The sequence below is a fragment of the Lissotriton helveticus genome, chromosome 12 (assembly GCF_964261635.1).
Source record: "Lissotriton helveticus chromosome 12, aLisHel1.1, whole genome shotgun sequence".
NCBI lineage: Eukaryota > Metazoa > Chordata > Amphibia > Caudata > Salamandridae > Lissotriton > Lissotriton helveticus.
The window spans coordinates 532,447,595-532,466,622 of NC_136073.1; the positions used below are offsets into that span (position 1 = coordinate 532,447,595).

Consider the following 19,028-nt stretch of genomic DNA (forward strand, 5'->3'; position numbering starts at 1 on the left):
AATTCTTACATTTGAAATAAAAGTTCTAATACCACAGCACAACAGAAAAAAAACAATCCAAAGAGTTTATGAACACTGAAATAGCTCAACAGGTAAAATGTTTATGCAAGAAACTGATTAATTTCATAAAGTATTATGCAGCAATATAAGAAGGGAAATGTAAAATCACTCCTAACCGAATTTCACTAAATAAAATAAAAACATATCTGTGTAAATGAAGAATGTAAAAACTAACCACAGAAAAATATGTTGTCTCTTTTACAGGTGTAGTGCAAACCATCCATCCGTCAAAAAGCAAAAATAATATACAGCCATGACTTCTTTACATTTCTATACACATCAAACCATATCACACCACCAGTCTGGAGAAACACCTCCTCAAAAAAAATATCATCACCATCAGAAGTTGATGATCACATAACAGGCCAACCTATTGAAGGTAAAGTTGAACGAAAACACAGCTATCGCCAATAACTTTCTTTTCACAGGTTTCAAGTAAAAATAAATGTGAATGCAAACAAAGCAATGCTTAACGAATATAAATGTTATAATCAATAAAAAATGTCAAATGTCAAATTAATAATTTCTCAAGATTTTCCCTTCCTTGCAGGATAATATCAAAAGCACATTTAGAAACCAAATTGTGAACACATTTTGTGTCTTTTCCTTTCTGTACAGATCAAGCCATAGCACACCACCTATGTGGAAGAACACAATCTCAACAAATCAGAAAATCCACACCATCGTCCTCAAAAGTTACTATTCAAACAACAGAAACACCCATTTAAGGTAAAAAACGCCAAAAACACAATTATCACCAAAAATAACTTTCTTTTCACGGGTATCAACAAAAAAAACCAATTGAAACCAAAAATAGCAAAGCCTAAGAAATATACCCATTGTTTTAAAAAATAAATGTAGCCTGTGAAATAAGTGATCTAAAAACATTTTTCCCTAGCAGGTTAAATTTACAAAAATACATTCAATTACCAATTCACTAAAACCTTTTCGTATCTTTTGTTCTTTCTTCCTGCAGATAAAGAATGGCAGCAAGAAATCAAGCAAACTATATCAAATCAACAGATTACTGAGTTACAATGGCTACCTCTATTGTGATGCGAGATTAGCTGAGCCCAGGAGTAATTGGAGGTGTGTGCAGTATTATGCATCCCATTGAACAGGTAGAGCGGTTACTCTTGGTGACATTTTGGAAAAAAAACTAGCATAACCAGCCAGCCTCTGCAATGGAGATTGAAATTCGACAAAATATTGAACAAATGAAAACCTTGTATCCACTGCCGATGAACCTTGTGGCTCAGTTTTGAGGGCGGTTTCCCAAAACATAGCTTTGCATGTAGCTAGTTCTAGGTCTACAATTCCTAATCTACGTTGTAATATACAGAGCCAAAAACAGGCAAGTAACCCTCAAAGTATAACACCTCAAACCCACTCAGATATCAACATCCCTGATGAATTAAAATAACCTTTACTAATGAATCTTTCTTTTTGCATGACAACAAATACCCTTTAAAACAAATTCAAATTTTTAGAAACACCCATAACCTAGTGAAACTAGAGAATAGTGATATTTGGATGATAGATGTTACCTATAAGCCCACCACCATCTCTTCAGCCAAATATACACTATTCATGCCAAAATTAACAACACCAGTGTTACTTTAGTGTACAGTTTACTGGCTGATAAGCAAGCTTCAAGCTAAACTGAATTTTTGTCAGTGATAAAAGCTAAAATTCTAAATAAAAGTCCCAGAAAAGTGATTATTGATTTTGAATTGTCTATGATTAATTCCATTACTAAATAATACCCAGTAATCCAAATTCGGGATGTTTTTTTACATTTCACAGGCATATTGGCGAAATATACAAAAAAATCCTTAGTTGAAGATTACCTATCAGTCAGTGAACTACAATATCAATTGAAGAAACAACCAGCCTTATGCTTCATGCTACCTAACAGTGTAGATGAATACTACACCTCAATTACTGAATCTGACAACTTTACTCGAAACAATGAGAAATTGGGCCCCATACTAAATCATTTTGAAGACACCTGGATTGGCGATCTAAGCAGGTTGGGTCGCAAGAGGAAGCTACATTTCCCAATTGAATGATGGAACTGCTACACAACCTGCTTAGTGGGTGGCGCAAATACTAATAATGCCATTGAGGGATGGCACAACTCCTTCAACAAATCCATTGGAAAAACACACCCAAACCTTTATCATTTTTTGAAGGAGGAAAGTTACCAAGAAATGAGAATAGTGTCATCTTTAACAGGTAGTCTGAATCCACATACATCCAAAAAAAGTAAAGAAATGTCAGAGCGACTATTGGCACAAATGCAACAGTTTATATTGTCAGTGGCTTCAGACTACCTGGAAAATATTTCAAGCATACTACATTTCTAATACAAACTAACTCCTTCTTCTATCTTACTTGGCTGATTTTTTTCAATTAAATTGCCATTTTTTTAATAATTTGTATTAATTTAATAGGAATGTCAGAAATCCTATTTCGAATTCAACTTTTGGTTATATTTCAAATCATTTCCGTCATAAAAGATTCCCTTTGGGTACCTTATTTCAGAGACACCAATTCTTTCAAACACATAGACAGATATTAATATAAATGTTGTATATTTCAAATCATCCAGCAAAAGATATACCAATGATGGATGGAATGCAGAGCAAATCAAACATTCACCCCCAGTCAATAGAGCTGGGTTAAATCCATCGTTCTTTTGCTCACCATGCCACCCCAGTTTAGACCCAGCCATATGCAAATCAATGTTGACCCTGTACCTCATGGGAACAGTCCAGACCGAACTGCCAAGCCAGGTCCTCCCACGACCAGAAACATGTATCCTGTCCCCCAAAGTCTTCTGTACTCCATTAATCCACAGGGTTTAACCATAAATACATGAATTTCCAAATTTCCCGATTAGAAAATTGAAACACAGAGGCCCTAATTAGTATGTCAGTCGGTAAGCCTCAGACCACTCATCGGAGGTTACTGACCGACATCCCAGATTTTAATTCTGACCTCCTAATTACAATGTAGGTGGTTGGAAATCAAACCAGTTGATCATTCCGGCTAGATTCCATCGGGCTAAAGGAGCACGTTGGTCAGTCAGAACCTTCACGTAATAACTTAAAGACGGCATTTCTGCCGTCGGGATTACGATGTCAGTTTCCGACAGGCTTCTCATGAGGGGTTTTACGACATGAAAAACCTTTTGGAAAGAAACTTAGGGGGCCTAGGGTGCCCCCTTGTTGATCCCTGCACTGTGTGGCAGGCATCGTGAGGTGCCTGCCACATGGTGCAGGAATTAACAAAAACTCCCATTTCTCAATGGGAGCTAGTGCTATGACCAGTTTCCAACCACAGCACAAGCTCTCATAGAGAATAGGGAGCTTGCGACTGCACCATGTGTAGTCGCATCGTAATTGTGGAGGCGGGACCGCTGACCTATGGTTGTCGGTTCTGCATCAGCTGCAATGTCGATCGGAGGAAACTTCGACTGACCTCATAATCAGGCCCTGAGTGGTGTAAACACCAGGAGCAACAATGTATTGGTTGGTCAGAAAATCTGTGTTCAAAGTAAAAATGCAAACCTAAAAAATGTTTTAAAAAACATGAAAAGCATACCTTTTTCCAAAAAAAGGCAAAGCTAATAAACTATTCCAATCCAAGTTCCAAATTGGAAAACATTTGTCTGAATGCTCCTTGTGTCCCAGTTCCACACGCTGTAATCCATTAAAAAATCTTTTCCCCCCAAAAAACTCTTCATCACCCTTTTGAAAGGCCTGCATTCAATCCTAGTAATCCTTTTCCTTCTTTTAACTGAAAAAACACGTCACAAACAAATCAGTTAAAAAATATTACTACTATATTATTTACAAATAAGTTAAAAAAGCATTCTACTGTTCATTAGAAATACATTTTAAACGTATCTTGCATTACCTGCAATCTTACCGACTTAGGCCTACAACAACTACTTGATAAGCATGAAAAATGGGTTAAACATACTTAACATAGAGTTTTACACTTACTAACTTATGACTACCTCCCTGCTCAATCCTTACAAAAAAACTGACCACCTACACCTCTAAACTTAAATATTAAAAGTTCTTACCTGACCACAGCTTTCTTTTGTATCCGATTTCAACTGTGATGCTCCACCGACTGTAGAAACAAACGCTCATCCATGCACGTCAAGGCTGAAAGTAAAAAGAAAAAAAGGACAATTATTATCATTTAATTTAATGGGAAAGTTTATTTTTTATGTCTTAAAAAATATTTACGCAGTACAAAATTACGCAAACATTTTGAAAATATTTTACATACATATCTTTATGTTTTTTGAATGATTACTGATTTCTTTTTTTAAAGTGTATTTCATATGTATTACTATTTATTAAATCTTATTTGTTTTTAATTGCTAATAATGTATGTTTACTACTTTAAAAAACTATTAGGTTTTGTTTTCTGATTAATTTTTTATTTTTAAATTTTCTCCAAATTATTCTATAAAATATAAATATGTTGTAAAATATTTTCAAATTTTTTCAAATATTTCAAATTAAACAAGTATTCTTTATGAATGAATACTCAGTTTTTAAAATGAATACTGGAGTATTAATGTACTTCCCCACCCATAACCCCTAAATACCTCACATCCCGTGCCTAACGGGTCATGTTACAAACCCTTTATTATAAATTATTTTATTAAAAATCATTCAATTATACACATTAATTCTATACATAAATTAACACTCAGTTATTAAAATTAATACCCGAGTATTAATACAATTCCCCAGCCATAATTACTAAATCCCTCACATATCATGCCTAAAGGATTATAATATAAAACATTTCTTATTATAAAATATATATTTTTAAAATATTAAATTATACTTATTAATTCTCTGGCCTGGTGGCCTGCGTTCTATCTGGAGCAGCTGAAGCTGTTAGCCTGTGGACATTCGCAAGAGGGGCCATGTGTCATTGAGGTATGTGGCCGACAGCCTCACCAGCTCCTTGCAGCATCACTGGGGACTCCGTAGCTCTTGGCGCCTACCTCGGCGGGCTCACGTACTGATGGAGCATGCCCTGGCTGCATCTAGAGGAATCTGCTTGGCTAGTAAAGGGTTTACTGTTGGGCAGCCAAAGATGCTCGTGGCCCGATCGCTGAGAGTTTATTGTGCAAGGGTCCAGATTCAGTTCAGAGTGGATCCGGTGGCAGCTGTTTAACAGTGCAGACCCGTCTTCTTTCAGACTGCAGAGATCCCTTGGTGCCATCTGCCATTACTGCATGCAGATTGTGGGCTCTGCCTATGAGGCATGTAATGCTGCCCGCAGCCTGCATCCTTCCCACGGGTGCTGGATTTGTGGACACCTGGGCATTTACCAGCGGTGAGGTGCAGCATTGATGGGTGTGGCTGGAAGCCCTGCAGCTCCTCTTGCTTCACCAGGTCCCTTTGATGCCCGTCAACTGGTCTGGCAGACTCCTGTAGTTATAGAGCACGCATGGAGTGGGCAATTTACGGGGCTCTGCCCGGCTGGGTGGGACCTATTTTCATGCGGCAGGGCAGAATGGTGGGCCTAGGTCTACCTGCGTATTGTGTCAAGGCCCAAGCTTAGAGCAGACCCTGTGTGGGTTGCTGTACTGTGTAATAATTCAGAAAAGGGGGTGGTGATGAACAGAGTGTCTGAATTAAGCAGACCACTCTTACCCAGTCCAAAGATCAGGGCTTGCTCCATCACCGTTTTTTAGCTCACTGCACCATCCCAGCTCAGAACCCGGCTACATGCAAATTAGTATGTTCCTGTCCCAGTGCATGATGGGAACAGGGCAAACCAAACTACCAAGCCAATTCTTATACTGGGAAGGAAACAAGCTTCCGGGGATGGATCAAGCCCTGATCTTTGGACTGGGTAAGAGTGGTCTGCTTAATTCAGACACTCTGTTCATCACCACCCCCTTTTCTGAATCATTTTGTCCACCATAAGCGTGGAAGGGTATGCTCACTGCTCCATCAGGATTCAAGCAAGCCGGGCCGACGAGGCTGAAATGCCAGAAACCGGTCCGCGCTAGCTTGTCTCCTTTGTCTCCTTTCTGGTGAAGAATTGGCTTGGTAGTTTGGTCTGCCCTGTTCCCATGATGCGCTGGGCCAGGGACAGACTAATTTGCATATAGCCAGGTTCTGAGCTGGGATGGGGCAGTGAGCTAAATAACGGTGATGGATCAAGCCCTGATCTTTGGACTGGGTAAGAGTGGTCTGCTTAATTCAGACACTCTGTTCATCACCACACCCTTTTCTGAATCGTACTGTGTAATGGGCATTGCTCTCCTGGATCGCTGATCTAGTTGGTGGCCACTTGCAATACTTGACTGCTACTAGCTTGAGCCCACCCATTTCTGGACTGGTTGTCCGTGGGGCAGATTGTGGACTTGGTAGCCACTCCCCCTCCTTTGTGAGGAGCAGATGTGCAGCGAGGTGCTGGCTGGCAATCCATACTGTATTGTTCAACATCTATATGAGCCCACTGATTGCAATTATTAGGTCATACAAGGTCAACGTGGTAAGTTATGCGGACCACATACAACTTACCTTGTCATTGGAAGGAAATCAATCACTATCACTGGAAAGTTACCACAAGCGCATGCAAAAGACTGCAGGTGGCTTAAAGACAACTCCCTGCAGTTTAACACTGATAACACAGAGTTCCTGTTTTGTTTGGCGAAGAAAGTTCCTCTCTCTCTCCCGAACAATTTCTGGCCTACCCATACAGATAAACCACTGCTACTATCAGAGACAGTGCGCAATCTGGGGATAGTCTTTGATAATAAACTGAGTCTAGAAACCCAGGTGAATAAAATGGTTGGCATTTGTTTTTCCCTTATCAGAGCGCTGTGATAAATACTTCCAATGTTGCCTGTCTCAGCCAGAGCACTAATAGTGAGAAGTGTCATCCTGAGCCGATTGGATTATTGTAATATTCTGTTACTGGGTGCCCCACAATTTTTGAATGAAAGACTTCAGAGAGTCCAGACAATAGCTGCAAAACTAGCCTTAAAGAGATAACGTAGATCATCTGCTTCCTTGTCTTTAAAAGAGCTTCACCGGTTCACAATGACTCAGAGGATACAGTTTAAATCGCTCTGTATTGTGTTTAAGGCATTGCATGAACTTGGGCCCACACTGTTGCAAAGCAAATTCAAATGGTATGTCCCAACCATAAGCCTTTCTTCGTCATCAGCCAACTTGGTAAGTAAGCCCAGGTTTAGAACAACAAGACTTGGAGGAAGAGCATTTAGCATTGAAGCAGCTCGACTTTGGAATGAGCTCCCGTCTACTCTAAGACAGATAGAAGATCCATTGTAGTTTAGGAAGAGGCTTAAAACATGGCTTTTTCCAAAGGAGTGAATTAGATCACCGGATAACATCCAGCAATTGACATCTCTCAGGAAATATGTGCTAATAGTAGAACTAACGTAATTGAGCGCCAGGATACCCTTGAGTGACAGTGCCTCCATACTGAGTCACATTATGGTAATCTGATACCAAAAAACCCACCCACCTAATCCTGACTAGAGTAGGGATCCTATTTATTATTCGCTGGTCCTGAAGAAATGCCATGGATCCCTCCTGGACCCCTGAGGTGTTAAACATGTCGACCTACATACATTAATAGATTGCCTTTCTTCATAATTATAAGTGAATAATCTACACATATGTTTTATCCTTACCAAGGGGACCTCAGATTAAATATATCTTTTGGTACCCCTTAGGCATTTTTAATTCACCACTTCACTCTTCCCACAGACTCGCACTCATCCTCGCACTCATTTTATTGAAAGATCTCTTTCAAAGAGCCCTCTCGCTGGGCCTGTGGGGTATTGCAGCGCTGACTCCATAAGGAGCAAAGCCCCATGATGAAGCATGACACCCTCACAGGTGTGTGAGGGCATTGCTTCCTAATAAGGAAGACCCACTTTGACTTGCTAAATATACATGCAGTTTGTTGTTTACCACTTGACTGACCTTGATTGCATATAGGGAAGGATAGGCCTCAGCGCCAGACCCAGGGCAAAACCATTACGCAATATACCAGCTCCTGTCAACCGCCCCACAGGCTCTTGCGGTATGGGTAAGTGTCCTTAACTGTGCAGTCTCTGTAAAGAGGCGCAGATCCTTCCAGAGCTGTGCTGCTAGAGCCACACAGAGCGCTAGAGAGGCTCTGGAGGGACAAATTACAGGTGTACCTACACAAAGTGGCAGACAAGGTAGAGTGCACGTAGTCCAACATTATTACCCTGCAAACGGAGGTTTGAAACTAAAAGAACAGGTACCACATATGTCTTTGGTCAGAAGCTCACTGGAAAACTGTGTGGCGGATGCAGTTGAACGCTCCTGTCAATAACATAAGGCTCCTGGGAATGCCGAAAAAAGCAGAGACCTTCCTAGAAGCCTGGGTACAAAATACTTTGCACCCTAGAGGCCTTTTGGATTTCTTTGCAGCGGACAGGGTGCACCAGATGCTGGCTCCTCTCCCCCAGCCAGGGGCCCCACACAGGATTCTAATTGCCAGTGTCATAGGCTACTATGACAGGGATGCCATCCTGAGGGCTAAATGGAGCATATGCGAAACAAAGGGTGTGTTGTAAAAACTGATATTTATTCCAAAAGGAGGAAGGAAAGTTAAAGAGGAGACAGGCTTATGAAAACGGTATACCAGCATTATGGTTAAATAATTGATTCACCCTAGTGAAACCTTTTCTTCTCCAGGCTTTCTAGTAAAATGGTTTACTATTGATCAGTATGAATTATGTCAAATAGTAGAATTAAGAAAGGTTTCAGAATCTGTAGGTATATGGGGCAAAACAGATTCTAGTAACTTACTTAAGCATTTAAGAATGGGAGTAGAGAGAGGTTGCGGTTAACAAGTAAAAAACAGATATTCGTGAAAAGAAAAAGGAGAAAGATAGGATTGTTCAAGCTCGACCCATAATGGGCAGTCTACTGAGAATCCGAAATCCATTGAGAGGACTGGCGTAACAAAAACGCCTTATGATAATTAAAGAAATCAGGAAAACTTACTCCACCCTACCATTTCAGACGTGTGAGTTTTCATATGGACATACAGGACTTTTTAAGACTCCAGAGGAATGAGGATAATGTAGAATATATATATATATCTATATATATATATATATCTATATATATCTACATATATATCTATATATATATATATATATATATATATATATATATATATATATTTTAAATGTAAAAGGTATAGTTAATGGTATATTAGAGATAGTATAAAGTATGATGGTGTCTAGGGTACCCCACCAGGAGAGATATAATGGGTGCCATTTATTAGTTAATATAGATGGTTTTTGTGAACATTTCTCTATATTTAATGAAATTGAGGTATTAATGGATTGAGTAATGTATATAACTAAATATTTTATATGATGAGGGCTCCACACAAAATTAGATACAATAAAACATTTTTTGAAAGTAAATTTGGTTAAAGGTAATATCTCACACTTATCATTATTTAATCTATAACCAGATACTAATGCATAGGAAGTCACTGCTTGCAGAAAAGTAGGAAGGGAAGATTGGGGTTGTGAAGGAAATAATAAAACATCAGCATATACTGTTAATTTAACCTGCAAATTATTGGACTCAAACCCAGGAATAACCTGATTTTGTCATATTGTAGATAAAAAAGGGCTCTAATGCTAAATTAAAAAGTAAAGGGGAGAGAGGGCAACCTTGACAAACCTCTCTACATAAAGTACAATTTTAAAAGGTAGGACCTTTGGCACCAATTGCGGCTCTTGGGCTTGAGTAAAAAAGAGAGATTAAGGTGATAATCTTTGACCAAATCCAAATCATTTGAGTGTTTGGAAGATGAAAGGCCAATATACTTTATGAAATGTTTTTGCTGCGTCTAGGGCAATTGTAGCAAGAGATTCAGATTAATGAGAAGTTTTTGATAAAATATCAAAAAATAAATGAGTATTATCTGAGATAATGTGCCCCTTTACAAAACCCGACTGTTACTTAAAAAGTAATTTAGGGAGATATGACTCCAATCTCAAAGCTAAAGGAAAACATCTTATAATTAATATTAACTAAAGAGATAGGCCTAAAGTTTTTACAATAATGAAAGTACTTTCCTTCTTTGGGGATAAAACTAATTGAAGCATCTAAAAATGAACCAGAAGATTCATGTGACTGTAAAAAAGAAGTTACAAGAGCATGCAATTTTGGAAGAAGTAACTGTGAAAAGTGTATGAAAAATGTAACTGTAAAACTATCTGGACCAGGCGCTTTACCCTTCTTTAGTATATGTAACCTGGCGCTGCACTGCCAAACTCATAATTGGGCCCTTAGTGGTGCAGAATACTTTTCATGTTTTAATGTTTTATAACCAGTGGCGTCACTAGGGGGGTGCGGGGGGTGCGGACTGCACGTCCACTCGGATCTGCGGTTTACGCGTCAGCACGTAAAGGACCTATCAGAGTTCCCCTTGTGTGACTCAAGGACCCCTACTTGTAGGCGTGGGCTAGCCACGATTTTAGAGTTGCCTTTCCATGCCCGATCGCCGCACGCTGTAAATATAGGATCTAACATAGTCCTATCTACAGAAATACCTGCCAAACAAGCACGCTGCCGCTTTGGGAGAAAGTGATCGATTACATATATTCCACGCAGAGAGAGCATAGGACCTATTTAAATCCTATTGTTGGAGGGACCAAACAGCAACACTCTGTCTCATATTGCAGGTCTAGGAACTTAGTTGTTCTGTGAATCTTTACGACGCGCAATAGATGTCTAATAATAACAAGAATTAGGAAACTATGTGTCTTTTAAAAAATAAGGTCTAGGAACTTATGCATCTGCGAATCACAGATGTCTATCAATAACAAGAAGAACAAGCCTTGAGAAAGTTACGTTCAGTAACGAAACACGTGTCAGCTGCCTGCATCAGTTCTTCGGGATCAAAGTGAAGAAGAACGTACAACAAGGTTAACAAGAATTGTATTGAGAGGAACTTTTTTCAATGGGATATTAAATCACTGAACGAATGCAATTTTTTGATGTTCTCTTTCTACATATAGACCTAGGTAGTGTTTTGTTCTATAGTTCTGTAATCAGGACACTCTAAACAGGTCATGATTGGGAATTCACTCCCCAGATAGCAAATGCAAGTATAATACTAAATTTTGGAGTGCTGAGGTATAAGTAGTCTTAAAAAATTCCTGACAACGATTTCCATTGGGATTTTCGTTGAGCCGACATCCTTGGTAGTGGGGTGTTATTGTTACCTTGAGGAGCACCAATACTAGACAAATAAGAACCTGTCCAGAAACAACCAGCACGAATTAAGACATCTTGTAGGATTGGAGGTGCATCTGTCGAAAACCACCACTACCTTTGTTGTATTGTTGTGAATCCACCATTCTATGTGCTGCTGCCATGTGAATAAAGAAAAAATTCAGTTGACTATGCGTAGCTGTGCCTGGGGTATAGCAGGATTAAGTGTGCGTGACAGGTTGCGTTCACATCAAATATCCACCTGCGCAAGGCTACTCTGCACTTGCATGAAAGGGGCAGTGGCATGGGGCTTGGCATACAAGCAGGGGGGTATATCAAGATCGCTATCCAAGGCACAATTAAAATCACCCCTGCTAGTATAATATCCACCTCAGGGGATACCTGTGCAGCTCATAACACCGTACCCATAAACTCACCATCATCAGTGTTTGGGGCATAGAAATTAACAAAACACATATCATACACATCCAGGGCACCCACTAAGATAACATAACAGCCTTCAGGATCTAAACATGCCCTCATTGACTTAAATGGAACCTCCGGGGCCGCTCATATCAGTGCTCCTCTGGCATAACCAGAATAGGATGTGGCAAATATCTCGCCACGCCATCTCCTCCTAGGAAACGTAATGCAGTCCCCCCACAGTTGAGTCTCTTGAAGAAATGCCACAGACACTTCATAGCTATGCAGGCATGCATACACCCTATTGTACTTAGCAGGATTGTTCAGGCCCCTAAAGTTCCATGTAACAAACTTGTGTTTGGTTACCCCAGTCTCCATAACAATATCGTAGGGGGCAGCCTGTCAACAGCAGCATGGGTCAACACAGGTAAAAGCACAGTATATGCATGAGTACTCTGGAAGTTTCTCCACCCTTCATAGTCAAATAAAACATTGTATAGACATAGAAAACTGGTGAAAAAGAATGAGAAATTCCAACTGATAACCACCCCTTCCCACCCACTGGCAGAAGCCACTAATCCCTCCTAACGTAACTAGCTGTCAAGAGGGCAGTAAACTCTGCCCCAGAAATCCCTCTGGCACTACCTACCCTACCTTGTAGCCTAACAATTTACAAATTGTAGCTCTTATCCTGACTACGAATTCCTCCGCTAGTCGCAAACCTCCAAGGAGGGCTTAGAAATCTGCTTCGGGCTATTGACTGGGCTGTCCAGGTTTGTGATTAGAAGGACACTACCAATGCTGTACCCAATGAGTCATCCTCTGGATCTACAAGACAGTCAAAAGAAAAGAGGAAAAAAAAGAAAGGAGATGTGGGGGGAAGCTGTGAAAAAGATAGACAGGATGTTGCTTCCATCTTCCTCCATGGTCTTACCCAAAACCCATTGTCCCAGTTCAAACAGAGATTACCAGGAGATTGATCAGCTCATAGAAGTGCCATCACTCTGGGTCTCCTGGACAAGGCACAGTGGTGTGAAGGGGTTCTGCATCTAAATGTGCTCCGTTGCTGCCTGCAACGTGTCATGCGGAAAGACCAGGATAAGATCCTCCTTCTGTGGGACAGGAGGATCCTTATGGGCCTGCGATCCTTCAGGATTCCATGCTGAGTACCACGGTCTACAACACCTCTTCTCCCGCTACTCGGGATACTGAACCATGTGTCGTAGGCCCAGGGAGCCCATCTAGTTCATTGTCTCCTGTGGGGTATCATAGAAGTGCATCCTGCCGTCATAATGAAACCGGAGTCTAGCCTGGAACATTAGACTATATTTAATGTTTTGTTCCAGCATCCAACTTTTCACCTCCTAAAAGCTTTTGTGGAGATTCTGGACCTTTCTTGTGTAATCAAGATACATTTGGTTAATTCAGTCCTCATAACGAGGAGGGCTGTGACTGCGTACATATTGAAGGATAGCTTCTTAGTCTCTATAATTAAACAGGTGGGCTATGAGAACCCTAGGAGGTACTCCAGGATGGGGAGCAGGCCCCATCGCCCGATAAGCATGTTCGATCATAAAGAATTTGGAGGAACTTTTAGGCTTTATCACATAAGTAATCCAATCCTCAAAGAATAACTTTGCCGCCCCCCCCCCGATCGCACTCGAAATCCGAGAAAATGTAAATGATTCCTACAGGATCGCTTTTCAGAGTCCTCCACCTTGCCCTCCATCCGTGATGTGCTGGACTGTAAGTTTGCCACAGTAATTCCTGACAATTTTTGCGGCGAGAGACACCTTCCTCCTGTGTGCTTGTGACCATCTCCGTTGCTTCCGAAGGTCTAGTTTTAGATGATTGATGTCCATGGCCATCATGTCCATTTTAGCTTTGAGTGCCATTCAGAAGCACTCTTTGGCCTCTAGGATTTCAGCCATGTACTGATGTCGGTCATCCCCCTCTGGGTTCACCACAGCACCCAAACCTTGCTCGCCAGCTTCAGGGGATGGAACAGTGTATTGTACTATTTTTATTGGACTGCATCGTATGTTGTGATTTGTCCTTAACCACGGTGCAGTTCGTACAGGAGTTCAACAGCACAGCGGCAATGAGTAGATCCTGTGCACAGGTGCATAGTCCAATAATGCAGCCGAGCTCCCACCTCTCACACAGCCAGCTCAGTATTCAGCTACAAGTGATGCAGCAAAGATCTCACAGACATACAACTCCGCATGTCCCCGCAGATCTCATTCAGGAGACACCCAACCCCCAATATGTTGAGTGCTCTGCCCACTTTTTCACACATCTCAGCCGCCGAGGGAGCCCTCCAAGTCTGCCACATCTGTGCGTGCAATTTCCAACCCTGTTCAGGCAGAGAATTATGTACTTTATGAGCACACTGAAAAGCCTTTAAAGTTCAAGTACAGGCAGAACTCAGCAAAGCAGGCTTGAGGTGCTCCACTGGTTCAACTAAGCATTCAGCCAGACAGCCTTAGCTTTACTCAGCAATAAAGCCAGGATATCAGTTGTCCTCTACAGCCCAGCACCAGCAGGCTGTCAAAGTATTCCTTCTCACATGATGGCTCACATTGCCACAAAGCCAGCACAATTCCGTATTTATGCACCTTGAGATACAACAACTCAGCCTTCTGCAATTACAGCATTCTGGTCCCAGAGGCAAAGATACCCTTGATGGCTCCACTTGGGGGCAGCAGCATTCACAGGGGGCACAGCGAACTGGTCCTATCAGCTCAGACCCTCAACAGCAAAAGGGACAACTCCCACAGCACCAACAGCTTCACCGCCTATTCTGCCTGGTAAAAGCAAGCTTCCCAGGGCCCTCAGGGTGGGAACCAACAGTCAAGCCAGCAGTCTGTACACCGAAGGGAGGGTAGGCAGCACATGTTCACGCCTTAGGCAGCAGCCCTCAGGGGCACACAGATACTAAGGGACTCAGAGGTCATTAGCACGAACCCCCACGAGGCAGTCCTCCAAATAGATGTCCCAAAATGCGACGGCAGAGCATTGAAAGGGCTCCAGCCTCAGGCCCATAGCACTATTTCCGTCCTGCGGTGGTATCAGCAGGGACCTCTTGACCACCCCTGAGGCTCTCACTCACCGCAATCAACCCCGGTAGGGCCCACAGTCTTGAGACTCAGAAGCAATATTGTCACAGAGCTGCCATTTTGATTGTGTCTCAAATGGCTGGCTCAGTTTTTTAGGGAATGTTGGAAAATCTACAGCACAGCCATTCCACAACAGGAGCCACACCTTCCATTTAGCTGCGTAATCCGTTCCACTCCGAAATAGCCAAGGCTCCACTCACAATTTCCCTGGAGAGCAGCTCCGTACAGGCCCAGCAACACAGTAGGTCACGCCGTCCTGGCCTCCGCCTGAGGCGCCCGCTTCATCTGCAGGCTGTAATTGCTTTTAAAGGCCAGAAACAAACCCCAGAGACCCCAGTCGTCTCATTCCTTTATGTGTGGGTGATAATACTCATTGAATGCGACAGGATGTGGTAGGATGAGGCTCACCAGGTCTGGAGCTCCACTGCAGCATGTCTTGTCATCCATCTTGCATGACCATGCCCCTATAATGTATGACTATGAATGCATTGTAAGTAGGACTCTTTCTAGATCTGGTGAGGGTCCTTGACCCAACTGGGCAACTAGAGTGGCCAAAAGCTGTAGACAAAATATTTAGTGGATGTACGATATATTGTTTTCAATAGACATTCGCAAAAGACATTCGATAACTGTTTTTAATCATACCTGGGCTACCAACCAAATAAAATAGATATCTTTTGAGTTGACTCTGAGGTACTTTTACTATATCAGCAACCCTTCAATTATCCAGCCAATATTTATATTGAACTCCCACTAAAAGTAGATTCAGTCCAAGTAGTATTTACCTACTAGGATGGGAAGAGGACACCAAGCTTCAAGTTTAATTTAATTTAAGTTTAATTTATTGCATCAGATTAATTAAAACCATTGCAATTGTTTAGGTATTTAATACTCAATAAAGAAAGTCAATATAAAAATGGTGCACCATGGTTAAAATGAATACAGTCATGAGTTTAAAAAAATTGAGATAATAGCATGGTGAGCATAAAGTTAGGTCCTAACGACCGCTACAACCATTGTCAATAAGTGATTGAAACCTGGAATTTTTTTTTATGAATGCACAGTTTAGCATGGTATCCTATGGATTTAGACAGATAATGATTGCTTGCCTGCAGGTACGTATACCTCTGTCATTGAAGAGTGTTTTCAGTAGTCCTCATCTTCCTTGTTTTAGTCTTGGGCAGATGCAACTGGGTGGAATAAGTTCTCTTTTGGTGCCTCGCACCATCTGCAAGCAATTCCTGTGTTTGCCATCCAAAGTGGATGCTCCACTAGTCACAGGAACGACCCTAGCCTTTGCACCAGGAATTTCAGTTTTGTAACTGCTGAATCAGTGGATCCAAAGTGGGAAGCGGGATTCAGAGATTTATAAGTGTTAATCAGCATCCAGGCATTTGATCAATTTGCCAAAGCCAGCTTGTCCTTAAGAGAGATTTTTTACCTCATTGATTTATTTAATATTTTTTTAAAGGCCACATATAGTAATGACAGATCCCACAAACTTTGAGTGTTTGCATGGTGCCAATGAATATTCCCAGAGAGGTTTTAAAGGGGTCATCGCAGAATTTGCAATTACTTACTACAGTGTTTTATTGATAGTGCCTTCTTCGGAGATCCGAAGCCAATAGCAACACCTGATAAAGGCGTACTGTCTGCAATGACTTGCCTAAGAAGGCCACATTCCAAACGAATCTGCGCCGGTGAGGCCATCGTTGGGATCCTAAAGACTTGCCTGTATATTTTGATTATTATTCCTTCAAGCAAGGCTGTGTTTCAAGCTCGCAGAGCCTCACCTCTGTAGGTGAATGTTGGGACAAGCTTTGTGGCCATAACTGCCAGCATTGCTGTTAGTGTAGGGCAGTTTAGGTTATTGTATAGCGTGTGAAACGGGCCTAACAGGGCATTTCCATTTCTCGTTATTTTGTGCTTTTGCAGTTGAAAGGCTCATTTGATACTGACCAAGACTCCCAGGTATTTGTAGATATCAACACGCTCAACAGGCTGCCTGTGTAGAAACCAGCATTTAATTTACCTGTTCGTAGCCAAGAATGTCATGACTTTGGCCTTATTCCTGTTGATTTCCAAAGTGTTCTCCTGGGCTTATTTAGAGAGCGCTGCAGCCCAACCTTTGTTAAACTACAGAGGAGCACATTGCCTGCATACAATAGGTGGCTAGTTGGACATGATTGACAGTTTGTCTGGTCAAGTGACTTTGTTAGGCCTGATAAGAACAGGTTAAAGTGAAACACAACCCTGTTAACGGGCGTGATATGTCCATATTTTCTTTGAGACCCAGGTGCCATGTTATTTTTATTTGCATCCAGGTGTTGGAGTACAATTGTATTCATACCAGGAGTGTTTTTTGTGGCGCACTTTCAGTGCGCCTCCTAAAGGCATATTTGCCTCTGTGCCTACGTAGCTAATACGTTGCAACTGCAGAGGCAAAGTGATTCCCTCATTTGCATGGGGCCATGCCCCCTTCCAAATGAGTTGACCCCTCTCATGATAGCGCAGTTGCTACATACGCCCCAGCGCTATCAGTATTATTCAAGGGGTCGCTCAAGCATGTGCGGTCCCTTCTGTAATACCATTGCGACACAGGTGCACAAAAAGAGAGTAAACATGCCTGTTGCGCCCCAGGGCACAATGTACACTATGGCCCCATGCCAGTCTTCCACCTATCTCTCCTGGGTCGCACAGCGGAGACTGACGAGGCTCTTGATTCCTGGATGGTGGGGCAGTACATCTTTACTACATGGGAACATCAACAAAAAGATACTTACCGAACACCTGCAGGAAAACGCAGAGGAAATGTTACTTTTATTATTAAATAACAAATGTTCTCCTCAATTTTCTTGTTTTTTGCGTGCACTGTACCTTCTTTCTGGCTTGTCTCTATGCTGTTGATCTCTTTGCTTTAGTCACGTGACTGGGATGGTACAAGACAGCAGATTCCTTTCATTTGCGGACTGCTATCAATAACCAATCCACCTTTCCTCCTCCTCGGGCACATCCGGTTTCTTATTCTCATATTCCTGGTTATTTCATGTCAAAGGAGCCTGGAGCTGCCACTCAATTCATTGCAAAATCTCCAGTATTGAGGTACTGGGTTTTTAAGAACCGGCACAGAACCGGTAACCCAGCGGTGCCAGGGGATCAACACCCAGAGACCTCGGGTTCTCCTGAGTCAGACCTACAGAAACTCAGAGTCTTCTAGGTGAAGTCAAAGATTAGTTTATTGGCTGCAACCAAGGTAACAGGGTCCTAGAAGTACAACACGGGTATATTCTCAGGAGACTGCACACTTTCACGAAGTCAGGCTTCTCTTCTTATACATAATTTTCAGCCTTGGGCAAAACATTCCTTGGATTCGTGGTATTTCATTTATAGTTACTGATTACAAAAGAAAAGCAGAGTCATGATGACATGTACATATTTCACGTCGTGCTGCCCATAACAAATCATCCGGCAAGGCCCAACATTTCATCAGATATCGCTGGACCCCTAATAAAAACGGTCACCTCCCCATTATAAAGCAAGTGAAGAAAAGGAGTGGAGAAAGATGTGAGCGAGAAATGGCAGGTGTGCGCGCTGAAATGGTTTTATGGCTGGTTGAGCCTAGATGCTATCTTGCTCGGCCACTGGGAGGGAACTGACCTAACGAGTTCGGCCCGGGGCAATGGTTCTAACTTGTACTGGGGTCAGGGAGAAGTCGATTAAGGAGTATGTGTCCTTGTGGAATCAAATTCAACTGGATTAAGGCCTATGTAAAGGGCAACATGTAGCTAAGGGTTTAGAATGTAAATGACGATTTCGAGGTGAAATCGTCACTCGAATACGCCGAAAATACATGTACTTGATGTACTCGTCATTCTCGGTCTTTTGATACCAAATTCGTCCCATTTCGACGAAGTTTTTATTCTCGAGTCCAGTACTATTATATGAATCCAGATTTTTCAGAACCACAGACCCTCCTTTTGCCCTTACATAGGCAATTAATCTATCCTCATGTTAATCTGAGTCCAGATCTATATTCCTAAAGTCATTGAGATGTTGCTGCAACATCATTCTAGTGCTGAGCTCATGTCTTGACACAGGCTTCCTTACACATGATGTAGCACAGAGG

At 41.8% G+C, this 19,028-nt stretch overlaps 1 long non-coding RNA gene across 1 annotated transcript in view; it reads right to left on the reverse strand.

The window, feature by feature from the left end:
• The window catches only part of LOC144797633 (uncharacterized), a 432,819-nt gene that overhangs the window by 144,819 nt on the left and 268,972 nt on the right, over positions 1 to 19,028 (reverse strand). Inside the window, exon 2 of the long non-coding RNA XR_013603431.1 lies at positions 4,157 to 4,241. This is a non-coding gene — a long non-coding RNA (uncharacterized LOC144797633). The remainder of the gene's footprint in view (positions 1 to 4,156; positions 4,242 to 19,028) is intronic.